Source organism: Canis lupus, chromosome 5 (genome assembly GCF_048164855.1).
Source record: "Canis lupus baileyi chromosome 5, mCanLup2.hap1, whole genome shotgun sequence".
NCBI lineage: Eukaryota > Metazoa > Chordata > Mammalia > Carnivora > Canidae > Canis > Canis lupus.
Window position 1 is genome coordinate 35623702 of NC_132842.1, and position 13667 is coordinate 35637368.

The 13667-nt window shown below is 54.2% G+C and overlaps 1 protein-coding gene across 1 annotated transcript in view; it reads left to right on the top strand.

Moving 5' to 3' along the window:
* Positions 1–13667, top strand: part of PSD2 (pleckstrin and Sec7 domain containing 2) — a 143175-nt gene that overhangs the window by 6926 nt on the left and 122582 nt on the right. Inside the window, exon 2 of the mRNA XM_072826081.1 lies at positions 132–299. The gene's annotated coding sequence lies outside the window, so the exon portion shown is untranslated. The remainder of the gene's footprint in view (positions 1–131; positions 300–13667) is intronic.

Consider the following 13667-nt stretch of genomic DNA (forward strand, 5'->3'; position numbering starts at 1 on the left):
GGTGATGGCTCTAAGCCTGAGGATCCCAACTGAGGTGCCAACAGGTGGGGGACATCCAAGAGGGGACCCCAAGAGAAAAAAGGGCCTCTGGCCAGGGCTATGTGACCTTCCCTAAGACGTTTCTTCTCCAGGTGTCAGTTTACTCATCAGCAAGTAACATCCCTTCCTAAAGATGCTGGAGGGTGGAATGAGAAATCCTGCATGCACCGGCCTTGTGAACTCTCCAGCCTTTTTTGTACCCTTTGGTGAGCAAGAGATCTGCGTGGACAGGAGGCGTCAAGAAGGCTTCTTGGAGGAGTGTAAGTAAAACCTTGCCTGCAGGAGGCCCTACAGGAGACAGCCCCAGGGACTGCAGAGTCAACCCCAAGCTCCAGGATGAGAATATGTGTTTTGTCCAGGGGACAGTGGAAGCCAGTGATAGTTCTGGAACCTGGGCAGCCTTTGAAGGGTCTGGAGTGAAATCTTCAGCCAACCTGGGTATGTGAGGCCAATAAATGCCTGACCATCCCCTGCCCCTGCACCTGGGGTGGTGGGTCAGCAGGAGGCTGGGATCCCTGTCAGAGGTCTCATCCAAGGAAACTAAAACACACCCGTGCTAGAAAATTGGGGAGGGGGGCTAGGCTTGACAAGAAGTGATCTGTCAGTATTGGGGCCCTGACCACTCATTAGAGGATGAGGAATCCAAGCCAGGCTGGTTGGAGGGCTATAGAACCCTCTTACTTCCTGGAGATGGGGATAGGGGGACATCCGGACCCCACCTCTTATGCCCCAAACCCTGAGACAGCAGAGTGCTAGGCTAGGAGACAAGGGGCTAGGATTTCCATCCAAATCATACCCCTTAGCTGGCTTCATGATCACATGACCAAATGCTTAGCCAACCCTTTCTTTGCCTGGCTTCCCCCAGTCAGGGCAATGGAGTCCCTTCCCCCAATCAATCAAAGTTCTAGGCCTTTCCTGGGGTGTTAGGCCTCAGGAGGGAGCTGTAATTTCAGGGTCCTTCGCTCCAGCCCCCTCCCCCATCGTTGTGCTAGGCCCCCTCCCTTCCTCTGCTCTGCCATCCACACCCCCCTCACCCCTGACCCTGTGGCCAGCAGCCTCTGCTGCTGTCATCCGTTGTCATGGGAACCTCGCAGCTCTGACCTGGCAGCGCAGGAGAAAGCTGGCCCGGAGCTCCTAGCAGGGGAAGCCAAGGGTAGCAGGGGGTGAGAGGGGGGTGCCTATCCTTGTCAGGTTGGCTGGGTTCTGATGCACCCCCACGGCAAGGCAGCATTGGAAAGATGACCTGGATCAGGGGGTGCAGGGTCCCAGGGCCTGACTGCTCCCACTCCCTGGGGTCTCTGCCCCTTTCGAGGCTAACCCCACCCCCCACCCCTACCCAAACCTGGCTCCAGGCTGGCGGTGGTAGGGAGGGGTGGCGGGGACCTTCCCATTTCCCTCACTGCTGATGGTTGTTCAGAGCCCTGAGCTCAGCTCATTCTTGAGGCTAAAAATACCAGGGAGGCGTCAGCAGCAGCTCCCCTGACACCCTGTCCGCTGCACCCCCACCCCACCCCCAGCAAAACACACACACACTCACACACAGCCTGGTCCAGGTGCCAAGGTGCAGCTTAACTCACACAGCACAATGGTCCATGGAGTTAACTGAAGTCCTGCTCCTGTGTGAGACCCAGAACTGGGTTCCACTTCCACCTTTGACCTCAAGTTGCTGTGTGATCTTGGGGTAGTCTTTTGGCCTCTCCAGGTCTCGGTTTCCTTTTCTGTGTAATGAAGAGGCTACCAGGAAAAGAGGAGATGCTCAGGAATGGAGGAGAGTCTGCCCCCATCTCATTTAATAGTCCTGGCAGTTCCTGGAAGTATGCAGTGGGTTATAATCTCTTTTCTAGACAAGTATACAGAGGCTGGAGAAGTAGGGTTGATCCAAGGGGTGCTAACTGGCCCTTTCTGTTCCAGGGGGTCCCTCTCTTGTCCTGCAGTGGCAAGCAGAGCTCTTGGGGTCCACAGGCATTTGGTGAAAAATAGGTCTATGTCCCCACAGTAGGATTGGGGTTGGCTCTGTCAAATCTCACAAGAGTTCCCCGTTCTGTGAGCATGATCTGGACCAAGGAGGAGTTCACACTGCCCTCCACCCAGGCTCTGGGTGAGGCTTGAGTTGAGGATCTGCACTGCCCACCCAGGGTGTGCTCAAAGTTCAGGTGAATGTCTACATTGTCCATTTGCTCAGGGCCTGGCTAAAGCATGGAGGCACCATCCAGTGCACCCCCATTTGAGTTCGACCAAGGCTGGGAGGAGGGTCCTTGCCACCTCTCAGCCAGGGCTTGGCTGAGGCTAAGCTGAGGATCCCCAGTACCCACAAGGAGCTGGGTTCAAGATGAGTATCCACACTGCCCATTTTCCCTGGGCCTATGTCTTCTTCCATCAGCCTTGGGCTCAGACTCCATTTGGGATTTCAGCCTCTCTCTTCCCTCCTGGAAACCAGAGTTTTTTCTCATCTCCTCTGCTTTATTTCTTTTTAAAAATTTTTTTAAAGATTTTATTTATTTATTCATGAGAGATACAGAGAGAGAGGGAGAGAGGCAGAGACACCGGCAGAGGGAGAAGCAGGTTCCATGCAGGGAGCCCATGCGGGACTCGATCCCGGGTCTCCAGGATCACGCCCTGGGCTGAAGGCAGGCTCAACTGCTGAGCCACCCAGGCGTCCCATCTCCTCTGCTTTAAAGGAAGCCCAATGTCATCTGTGGACCAATCCCCATTGGTCCAAAGAAACATGGGTGCCCCTGCTATTTTCAGGATCCTCCTGGAACCCATGGGATCCACCATGGAAGTCATAGCCACTGAGCTCTGAGAAACCTGGGGAACCAAACTCAGCTCTCGGGGAACCAAACTCAGCTCTCAGGGAACCATAGGGGTCCACTGTTATGAAACCTGAGTCACTGAATCCTGCTCCTTCCCTCTCACCCTGTCACCCAACTCTACTGACATCCTGAGAATCATAGGGCACACTTCCCCATAGACCCAAGGTCCCAAAGTTTGGGGCTGGTGTCTGCAAGAAAGGCCACTCAATCCCACAGTGCAGAGTAGGCTTTGAGTCATTCAGTCTAAGTTGGCAATGCCAGCTCTCTCCTTCAATGACTGTGTGACCTTTGGGCAGGACACTTCATCTTTCTGGGTCTCTTTGTCCATCTGCAGGACAGGCATTTTTATTTCCTTTTTTTCCCCCCCCTAAGAAAAAGAGTGAGAAGGGCACCTGGGTGGCTCAGTTGGTTAAGCGTCCTTCTCTTGATTTTGGCTCAGGTCATGATCTCAGCAGCATGAGATTGAGCTTTACTTTGGGCTCCAGGCTCAGTGTAGGGCTTGGGATTATCTATTTCTCTCTCCCTCTGCCCTTCCCCTACTCCCTCTCTCTATTTTTATTTTATTTAAGATTTTATTTATTTATTCATGAGAGACACACAGAGAGGGGCAGAGACACAGGCAGAGGGAGAAGCAGGCTCCATGCAGGGAGCTCCCCTGATGTGAGACTCAATCCTGGGACCCCAGGATCACGCCCTGGGCCAAAGGCAGACGCTCAACTGCTGAGCCACCCAGGTGTCCCTCTCTCTCTCTTTAAAAAAAAAAAAAAATGTATTTATTTCAGAGAAAGAGAGGCAGCATGAATGAGGGAAGGGACGGAGGGAAAGGGAGAGGGAGAGAAACAATCCCAAGCAGGCTCCACGCCCATTGCCTACCCTGATGCAAGGTTCGATATCAGGACTCTGAGATTATGACCTGAACCAAAATTAAGAGTCAGAAGCTTAACAGACTGAGCCATGGAATGCCTGGGTGGCTCAGCGGATTGGGATGCCTGAGTGGCTCAGCGGATTAGCGCCACCTTCAGCCCAGGGTGTGATCCTGGAGACCCGGGATCAAGTCCCACATCAGGCTCCCTGCATGGAGCCTGCTTCTGCCTCTGCGTATGTCTCTGACTCTCTCTCTGTGTCTCATGAATAAATGAATAAAAAAATCTAAAAAAAAAAAAAAAAAAAAAAAAAACTGAGCCACCCAGGTGCCCCGAATAGCTATCTATAGTACCTATTCATAAGGTTTGCTGCAAGGATTAAATGAGATATTTCTGTAACCTGTCCAGCAGAGTAGAGCACTAAATAATCATTCTTTCTGGGGGCTAGAAAGGGAAATGCACACTCCGAAAAGTTTCCGGGACATTTGCTTATTAATTATTCCAGTGTCAAGAACTATGTTGGTTGCTAAGTTTCAGAGCTTAAGGCCCCAGCTAGGGTTCCCCACTCTGAACTAGGGGCCTCCAAAAGAGAAGCATTATCCACTAGTTTTGTGAATATATTCTCAGCCCATAAATGGATGCTTCTAAGTAAAACATCCATAAACTGCATCACATTGGTGGGGAAAATTAAATGTAAATTAGATAATTAAAAATGAAGCTGATGCCCGCTGCTTGACACTATTACCTCTTATTAAAAGTTATGAGAGGGGATCCCTGGGTGGCTCAGCAGTTTGGCGCCTGCCTTTGGCCCGGAGCGCGATCCTGGGTCCCGGGATCGAGTCCCGCATCGGGATCCTGGCATGGAGCCTGCTTCTCCCTCCTCCTGTGTCTCTGCCTCTCTCTTTCTCTCAATCTCTGTGTCTATCATGGATAAAAATAAATAAATCTTAAAAAAAAAAGTTATGGGAGATGGACTGGGAGAAGTGGGAGGTTGCTGGGAGGCATCTGATAGGGATGGGGCTGCGAGGGATTGCCTAACGGAGCCCTCTGGTCTTTGGCAGAGTCAGACCTAGGGGATGGTCCTGCATGGGCTCTGGAGAGCCCTGGGGGTGCTGGGACCAGAACCCCGGTGTGGGAGTACGTTCTACAGATTGTGGGTATCTGGGTCCATGCTTTCCCCTCAACAAGCCTCAATGTTTCCTCATCTGTGAAAGAAGGCTAACAGAGCCTACCTTCCATGGCTGAAGCAGGGGTGCTGTGAGGTAATATCTAGAGAGTACCCAGCCTGGAGCCTGGCACGTAGTAGATGTTCACTGAACAGTTGTGATTATGAGAATCCCATCACTACCAGCACTGTGAGTGAGTCCCTCCCAGCAACAGGCCCTGAGCTGAGGACTTTACAGGCAAAAGCTTCTACACAGGCCGCCCCTGTTAGCACATGGCGGGGAGGTACCAATATCCTTATTGTATTGGTTGAGGAAAGCAAGGCTTGGTCAGGGGAATATGGGGTCACACATCCTAGGAGGCAAATGGCATTGTTTATTACTTAAAGGTCACAGAGGAATCTGAGGAACAGTGCTCTGCATACAGTGCTCTGCTTCCCAAACTTAACAGGTTACATCGACTCCTTTTTTGTGTGTGCACCTGCCCTGTACTCCTGGCCCTTTGCTGGGTGTGCAGCCAGAGGGGAGTCACTCTGGAGTGAGGAAGAGAGCCAGAGAGGCCACATCCCAAAGGAGTATCCTAACCAGAGCATGAGTCCAGAGAACACACAGGCCTGGGAAGGGGGTCTGAGGACTCCCCCAGAGGTGCAATCTGGTTCAGGATTCAAGAGGCTGGGAGAGACGGGAGGATGGGCAAAGCAGGTAACAGGACCAGCCCCAAGCCGAGGCTGGGAGGTGGAGAGGTGGCTGCCAGGCCTGTGGTGGGCTGTGGAGGGTGCACGACGAGGGGGTGGGAACACGGAGCGGGTGAGTCACCGCTTCTGAGCCAGGCAGGCGGCTGCCGCGGAGCGGGGGGCGCATTCCTGGCTGGCAGGGCGGCCGGCACTAATGTCTTTCCCACATGGCCCCGAATTCCCGGCTCTCGGCACGATCACACGGGCGGGACGCTCCCGCGGCCACCCCCGCCCCAGCTGCCTCCTTCCCACAGAGAGGGGAAGGGGGAGGGAGTGCGGCGACGGCTGGCGGAACCGGCCTCTCCCCAGGGGGCTGGGGCGGGGCCGGGCTGGCCTCCCGGGGCGGGGGGGGGGGGGCTGCGCCCACCGCGCACCCTGCGCGCCGCGTGCCACGAATGGGGCGCTTTTGATCAAATAAGAGCAGGGCTGGGCCTGCGAAGCTGGGGAAGGAAGGAGGCGCGGGCGGACGGGCCGTGGCCCCCGCCCCCGCCCGGCGCAGGGCCCTCGGCGGAGAAAGAGCGTCGCTGCAGGGCGCCCGGGCCGATGGGCGGCGGGACCGTCCCCAAGTCCGGCAGCCTCCAATTGGACGCCTTCTGCATCCTCCCCTCCTTCCTGAGCCTCTGGGCCCCGGCTGGGGTGGGGTACTACTATCTGAGGCTGCTGTGCATCCGGCAGGGACTGGAGCTGGGGTTCCTGAAACAGGCCACACCCAGGCCCTCATTCCGGGGGGGGGGGGGGGGGGGGGGACAGCCCTAGCTCAGACGGAGGGGACTGTGAGCCACTGCTCTCCCACGCAGTCCCTGTCGCTGGGCCAGGCCCCTGGGGGAAACTGAGTCTGCGAGGGTGGAGAGGCCCACCCAGAGCTCCCTGTCTGCTGGGGAAAGTTGGCGGTTGTCCCTCCCAGCTGGGCTCAGAGGCGCTAATGAGAGTTAAATGTGGGGTGTGAGTCACCTCTGGGTGGGGGTGGGGGACTGGAACCACCCCCAGATGTGGATCCGGGGTGGAATGGAGGTTTGTCCAGACCATTCAGCCTTTCCCTCGCTTCCCTGTGCTTTACCCCTCTACTCCTTGGCAGATGGGACATGGATTTCTGACCCAGTGCATCAGGCCCTGTCACCTGGGCCAACCTCTCCCAGACCTTAGCTCACCTTAAGGAGTAGGAAGGGGGTGGAGGGTCAGGCACTACGGAACCACAAGGGAATTCCAAATCCCAGGATGGGGTCCAGGACCCCAGGACTTGGGGGTTAGACCAACACCCGGGATTGTCTAGTGGCTGTGAGCCCTGGGATATGGTGATGTACCTTGGGATGGGGTGGGCAAAGGGCCCAGGCCACCCGGAAGGATCCCTTCAACCCTCCACAGCCCATCTGGCCTCACTCAGACCACCAGGCTCTGACCACACAGGGTGCCTGTCCCCCCACCCACCAGCCCTGACCTCAGGCCAGCACAGGGACTACAGTCTGTAGTCCTCATGGCAGGGCAGACTGTGTGTGTATGTTGTGTGTGTATGTGTGTACATGCGTGTGCCCCTGTGACCGGGTCTATTTGTGCCATTGTGTGTATTTGTGACAATGTGCAGTTGTGTATATTTATGTGAGACTGTCTGTGTGGATCTCAGTGTTGCAGGTGGCTTGAGGGGAAATGTGGGTTTCTGCATGTCTATATCTGTGTGTCTCCTCTATGTCTCTGTGTGGGTCTTTCCATGTGACTGAGTCTGTGTCAGCTTAGCCCCATCCACAGGCTCCCTGGCTCTTCCTTGAGCACCCTGTCACCACTGCCACTGCTGCCACCACCACCAGGAGCCACAGGGTTAGGGAAGTGGATCTGGAAGGGGGCTCTGGGGAGATGCAGTACCTGCTGTTCCCAGAATGTAATGGCCTGGCTGGGTGGGCAGCACCAGGGGGTGGGCATAGGCGTGGGCAGCCAAGGGAGAGAGAGAAATGTGGACAGGGGAGGACCCCAGCTCAGCAGTCCCCTCCCAGCTCCCTCTGCTCCCAACCCAGCGCCTCCTGGCAAGAGCTTATTTGCATGGTATTTACATTTCATTTGCATCGCGTTCAATTAAAAACCTGACCAGCTCCCGCCTGCCTGGCGCTGCCCGCCCAGCCTGGTGAAAATGCTGGTTGGGCATTGGCCTGCAGTCTTCCTACCCTCCCCACCCCACCCCACCTCTCCACCCCCATGGGTTGACTGATGCGGGAGGGGTCTTCCCATAAGTGAGATCCTCCGAGTCACCCATCCTAGGACTGAGATGACTGGAAGTACAAATGGAGAAATTGAGATCCAGAAAGACTGCTGGGAGCTCCAGGCTGAGGACCAGTCTTGGACAGAGCTAGAAGAATATTAGTAGTAACAGCTGCCCTTTATGGGAGGGTTGCTGGGCCAGGAGTGGTGCCAACACCTGGACACAGTATCTCATCTGAACTTTGCTACTTGTTGAGGTTGGCCTTGCCTTAATTCCATTTTATAGATGAAAAGACTAAGGCTGGAGAGGGCAAGCCCAAGGTCACTCAGCTGACCCAGAATTGAAATCTCTATCAGTATGACTTCCAAGTCCATGCTCCAGATCCTGAGCACAACTGCCAAAAGTACAGCATGCTCCTCCTGGTGAGGCAAGCTCATTATCTCCAGAGTCCATAGTTCTAGGACAAGCTAAAACAGCCTTTACCCTCACCTGGGGCCTAGCCCCACTGTTTCTCATACTTCTGCTTCCTCACACTGACAGCCATGCCCATCCCTGGCTACAGGGTGCAACGCTCTCCCTGTAGAAGTCGTTCCTGGCACTAGACCATAGTCTTGACTATTGCAAAACTGCCCTTTTTGGCAGTTAGAGCTGGTGACTTTGTAAAAGACAATTGAAAACCCTGATCATGAAATCAACTTTGGGGAAAATTCACAGCTAGGCTAAGGGGAAGGATGAGTGGAGAGATCAGGCTGGCCCCTGGAAACATCAAAGGCACCAGATCAAGCTTGGACACTAGAAATCCTCAAGGCCTCTCCTGTCCAGGAGCAGGAGCCTTCTTGGAGCTCCTCTCACCTGGCCACAGCTCAGCCGGTAGATGGCATCTACACTGGTAGGAACTCCTGGAATTGGGGAGAGTAGAGTTTCTTGGGCTGTCCATGGAGGAGTCATCCAAGGCCCAGAATCCAGCCCTGGAATCAGGGAGCCCTGGTGTTGACAGGCCCCCAGCAAGAACCATCTCCCCTTCTCCACCACCCTTAGGGCTCTAGAGGGATTCCACCTGGTACTGCGGGAATCTGGCCAATCAGCAGACACGTCCCTGTCCCTAGCACCCAGTGGTCAGTTCAGGGATGGACACATGACCTGGGCCTGGCCAATTAGGTTGAATCCCAGGGTTTTGGCTGGACTTATTTTGCAGGGCAAGGGGGTCTGATCTGGTAGTGTGAGAATTTGAGGCCACCACCACTTGGAGCTATCCATGAATGAATCCAGCAGAGGGAAACTGACCCTCATATTTGAAGCCAAACGCTTCTACTTTCCCCTTCAGAATGAATTAATAGGTTCTAATTTTGCCTCAGCAAGTGTATGTTGGGTTTCTGGCACTTGTGACCTGAAGTCCTTACTTTAGCACATGCCCTGCCCATTTCTGCCTTGATGTCTTTGCCTGTGCATTTCTTTGCCTGGAATGCCTTCCTCTTGCCCTCTCCCAACTAGTCATGCCGGTGTGTCAAAGTCCAGCTCACCTCTTTTTCTCTGGACAACTCATGTCCACTCTGTACCCATCTTTCCTGGTCCTGCCCCCCTGGGAGTGTTACCTGCAACTGACCCCTAGCCCTGTGCTGCGGCTCCACTCTGGCACTCCACTTCGGTACAGTGTACTTGTCTCTGCTGCTGTTTCTTATTCATAGTGATTGCTTTGCTAATTCCCTTTTCCAGGGCTTCTGTGTCATTGCCCCAGAATGGACTGTAAATTCCTAAATGGCATTCCTAGGGAGAGGAGTGATGTAGAGTGCAGTGGTTAGACCCTTGGCTTTGGAATCAGACAGCCTCAGTTCAAGTTCTAGCCCATCTGTGTGATCTTTGAACTAGTCCCTCCACCACTGTGCCTTACTTTCCTGTTCTATAAAATGGGGGTGTTGTGAGGATTGAATGAGTCTGTATGAAAAAATATTACTTAGCATAGTCAGTTCAGAAATGTCTACTGCACACCCACTGTGCCCAGAACTGAGGGTTCGATGTGCAACACCCACAGCGACAGTGTGCTCCCTTGCACTCAGAGCCCCTGAGGACAGAGGCTGTGCCAGTCAGGAGAGTGGGGGCCACGCTCTGCGGCCGGCTGGCACTTCTTTCTGTGCACAGCACTCCTCTCACTCCAGTCGGTCTTCCTTCCAGGGCACTGGAGATCCTGGGCAGGGGGAGGCCTGGTCATCCTCTCCCCCTTCATCTCCCCTCCCTGTTGTCCCTTGGAGCCAGTGTCGCTCAGAGTTAATCTCCTTGCTTGTCAGGGGGTGACAGGAGGTGTCTGTCATTTGGAGCCGTGGCCGTCAGCCTTGCTGGCTAATTGGGGCGCAGGCGCTGGGAGCACGGGAAATGGCCGGAGGGAAGGAGTAGGAATGAGGAAAGGGAGGCTGCCCTCTCCTCCTTCCCGCCAGGCTTGGGGCTGATACACAGGGCTCTTTAGGGGAGGGGAAGGCCAATCAAAGGAGGAAGGGGCTGTGGGACAGGGACTCTGTGACCTTGGGCATATTGCTATTCCTCTCTGGGCTTCCTCTTATTATTATTCATAATGACAATAGCTAGCCTTTATTGAGCAATTACTGTGTAAATCACTTCCCAGCATGCCTGCCAAAAACCTCCAATGGTTTTCCATGGCCCTTGGAATTAAAGCCAGACTCCTTCCAGGGTCCTCGAGGACCTCAAAACCCAAGCCTCTGTCCTCCCTGCTGCCTCTCTAGCCACAACAGCCTCCCCATAGGGCAAGTGCTTCCTGCCTCAGGGCCTTTGCACTTGCTGTTTCTGCTCCTTGGAATGCCCTTCCTCTGCCTCTTAGCATGACTGATTCCTCCTCATTATTTAGGCCTTGGTTCAAATGACACCTCAGAGACAAGGTTCCTGAGCTCCTTATCTAAAACCCACCCTCCCCTATCTTCTTTTACACTGTCATCCTATTACATTATCCTACTTAGACTTTCACAGTATTTGTCATGATGTGAAATTTTCTCATTTACGTATTTGTGGTTTATATTCATTCTCCCTCTCTAAAATGGAAACCTCTGAGCACGGGGATCTCTGCAATTTACTGCTGAACCCCCAGTGCCTAAAAACAATGCCTGGCACTCAATAGATAGTAAGTAAGTGACATTCAGGCATTTTATCAAGGACTTCATTCAACTTACTTCTCACAAGAATTTTAGAGAAAGTATTATTTCCATCTGAGGTGAGGAAACTGAGGCTCAGAGACTCTGTGGCTGTAAGTTCTGATAACGGGGGTTGCCCCAGGACCCGAGAGGTGTAAGGGCTGTGGGGAAGATGTGGAGGGGCTCTGCCAGCTGGGCCCCTCAGCTGAACAGAGGCCAGTGATGGGTACAAGGAGAAGCCTCCAGGGGTCAGGAGACCACACCAGCGTGGAAAGTTCTGCTGGGGGCTCTGATGAGGGGAGCCTTGGGCACCTCTCCCAGGCATGAGGGCTTAGTCCATTCAGGCTGCCACAACAAAAATACTACAGACCAGGTGGCTGAGACAACATATTTATTCCTCACAGTTATGGGGGACCAGGAAGTCCAAGAGATCAAGGTGGTGGCAGGCTCAGTGCCCCATGAAGACCACTTCTCAGTTCACAGCTGGCTGTCTTCTCGTGTCCTCCCATGCCGAAGGGGACTAGGGTCTACTGAGATCTCTTTTATAAGAGCACAAATCCCAGTCATAAGGGCTCTACCCTCATGACCTAAACACCTCCCAAAGCCCCTGCTCCCTGATAGCATCACACTGAGGGCTAGGATTTCAACATACACACTTTGGGGGGACATACACATTCAATCTATTACAGAAGTAGAGCCCAATATGCTGTGCAATGAGGTGGGTACAAGGAGTTGGTGGTGCATGGGGGACCTTGTCAAGGTACTACCACTTCCCTGCCCTGGGGCGCAAGTGAGGTGTAAGCCACGAGGTAGGCTGGCAGCCCAGGCTTCTCAAAGTCTCTTCTCCCATCCTCCCTGTTATGCCCTTTCCTGCCTGGCAGAGGGCTGGCTCCTGGGTCTGGCACTCAAGGCCTAGCACCGTCTGGCTCTTGCCTACCTTTCCCTTCTTTTTCCCTGCTGTCCCTGACGCCTTGTAGCAGTCCCTGCCCATCTGCCTTTAGTCACATGTCTCGTCACTTTCCCCATTGATCTTTCAAAGCCCAGCCCCTGTGCTACCTTCTCCAGGAGGGGCTCCCCAAGGAGCGTTTGTGCAGTGGTGACTGTCAGGCTGATGTCCACCAGGCTCTCAGCACCCATCACATGGCTGGCACAGGGTCACTCAGTAAGTATCCTGCTGCCTCCTTGCCATCCGTGGACCCCAGGTGGGCCCACCATTCTAAGATCCCCAGTCTCTGGTTCCTATTCAGCTTCTAGGTGACACCAAGCCTGAAATCTCAACCCAGAGTGGGGGAAGGGACACACGTGGACCGCAAGATGTCTCTGCAGATCAATCCTCAACTGCTGACACTGCACAGCCAGTCAGACCCCAAGACACTCATTACAATCATGTCTGAGTCCAATGAGGACAGGCCATTGGCCTCTATTGACTCACATGCCTACTGCCTCAGGAGCCAACCACAGCAGCTCCCTCCTCCTCGTTTCCATGTCAAGACCTCAGGAGGTCCTGCCCTGGCTAAAGGTCCAGGCTGAGGTCAGGCTGTGCATACTCTCCCCTTCTCCCCCATGATCAGAGCCACCATTTTCTTCTGTCCAGCCCTTGCAACTGTCCCATTCCTGGCATCTGTTTCTTCCTGTCCCTGGCATCAGCTGTCTCCAGCCCACGTAGCCGTGTCAGGAAAGTATATAGGTGTGAGGTGAGCTGGCAGGGAGGCAGGCTGGCCCCCTGTGAGGGGAGGCTGGGTGTGAGGATCCCACTGGGGGGCAGCGACAACAGCACTGCAGCGATGCCTCCTCCTTTCCCTTCTTTTCCACCTCTGTCACCACGTGGCAGGCACCCAGACCCCAGATGTTTCCTGCTGCATGGCTCTCTGTATGTGTGCCTGCACTCGTGCATGCACACTGGTGTCCCCTGCCCTGCCGTACTACCCTCCCCAGGAAGGGATGGAGGGGAGGTGGGATGAGGGCAGGCAGGATCTTCCCATCTCTGTTCCCACAGCATTGGAAAGAGACAAATTTAGGTGGACCCTAAATGGGAACCCTCAAACCCCCACCCCCTATTCTGGATCAGTGAGTATGTGTGTGCGGGGGTGGGGGGCGTGGGAGGGGTAGAGGTAGGGGGGTGGGGGATGCCCAGAGGGGGAATAGGGTACCAGGGCCTGGCCTCTGTGCCTTTTAATGTAATGTGAACAGCATGCAAAGCAGATGCAAATATTATGCAAACTAGAACTTTTCTTTTTCTAGTCAACAGCTCTGACAGGCTCTGAAATGGGCTACAGGGGGCCCAGAACCCAAGGGGAGGTGTGGAAGTGAGGGCAGCCATCATCACTGCTTTGTCAAGAGCATGCTATGTTCAAGCAGTACCCGAGCATCTACTGTACACCGGGCACCAGGGCATATCGTATACTGGGCTCCTGAGGATTCAGATGAAGACTAAGGCATGCAGGGAAGTTTAGGGAAGTGAGAACAAAATCCAGCTCCATAGGACCTTGATTGACAGCCTTTCAGACATGCTAGCATTTATTTATAATTCTTTAGAGGAGGGAGGGGCAGAGGGAGAGAGAGAGATACTTAAGCAGGCTGCACACCCAACATGGAGCTCAACACGGGGCTCAATCTCACAACCGTGAGATCACGACCTGAGCCAAAACCACAAGTCAGACACTCAGTCAACTGAGCCACCCTGGTGCCCCAAGACATCCCTAGCATTTAATAGCATGTGAGACCAGATAGCAGAAT